This window comes from Balaenoptera acutorostrata, chromosome 2 (genome assembly GCF_949987535.1).
Source record: "Balaenoptera acutorostrata chromosome 2, mBalAcu1.1, whole genome shotgun sequence".
Taxonomy (NCBI): domain Eukaryota; kingdom Metazoa; phylum Chordata; class Mammalia; order Artiodactyla; family Balaenopteridae; genus Balaenoptera; species Balaenoptera acutorostrata.
Window position 1 is genome coordinate 88,070,683 of NC_080065.1, and position 1,121 is coordinate 88,071,803.

General features: G+C 33.5%; 1 non-coding gene across 1 annotated transcript; it reads right to left on the minus strand.

Moving 5' to 3' along the window:
- Positions 1–722: 722 nt before the first annotated feature.
- On the minus strand, positions 723–827 carry LOC114239102 (U6 spliceosomal RNA). Its single transcript, XR_003624289.1, has one exon. It is a non-coding gene; the product is annotated as a U6 spliceosomal RNA (small nuclear RNA).
- Positions 828–1,121: the final 294 nt, after the last annotated feature.

A 1,121-nucleotide genomic window follows, 5' to 3' on the forward strand; every position in this document is an offset into this window, starting at 1 on the left:
CACACACACTGCCTGAGAAAGTATGTGTTGATCCTGTGGCAAACTTTTAATTCACTAAGTTACTTGATTTGTGAAGTTCGTTTTGACCAACCTGTGTGAAAGAGAGAGTGATTTTTCATAACTGACTTTGAGACAGCTTATCAACTTTTTCTTTTTGAGCATGGAAATAAAATATAAAATTTAGTGAGAACCAACTGGCCTGATCTGCTTCGATGTTTCCTATTCTAGATCTCAGTCTTTTGAACCTTAAACTTTTGATCTGACCACTATTTCTGATATATCTGGACATACTTCATGCACTTTTAGTTGCATTTCAATAATTCTAATTATTAAAAACAGTGCTGTTTTCCTCCAAAAGAAGGGGACTTAGCCAAAAGCAATTTGTTTGGTCAACACAATGCTTTGTTAGAAAATAAATATTCCTAGTTCGAGGGTTTTTTCAGACTTAAAAAAAAATAATTCTTTTGTATTTCATATTCCTCTTTTAGTTATTTAATATTACCTTGTACTCTTTTCGATACTGAAGTGTTGTGGTACTGAATATAAAATATAATACAAGTGGACTAATTGGAAAAATCTGTTACAAAACAGTAAATGCAAATATTTCATATTAAGAAAAATATCCTGGAAAATGTGATTTGCATATGTGAATGTGCATACATGTGTATGTGTATACAAGGTGGTAACAGAAATTGGCTCTTATTAAGTTAGAGGAATTATGGGTATTAGTTATAGACTTCTGCTTATCTGTATTTCTTTGCACAGAGGCCATGCTAATCTTCTTTGTATCGCTCCAATTTTAGTATAGGTGCTGCCGAAGCAAGCACTGCTTATCTGTATTTCTTGATTTCTCTTGAAGGAGCCTGTCTTGTTTTCATAAAGTGAACTCTGCTTCCATTTCTCATGTCTCAAGAAAAAGGTCTAGTTCTAGACTTTGTAAGATACCTAAAATGAGAGATGAAAGACAGAACTGGGCCTAAGAAGGAGACTGAGAATACCATAGGAAAAATGCCAGTGGGCAAGTTACACAGATGTGAGCACATGTACATATATGTCCATGTACACACACAGACTTTTCTTTTCTCAGGTATTATTCTGATCACATATTTAAAAAAAACAGT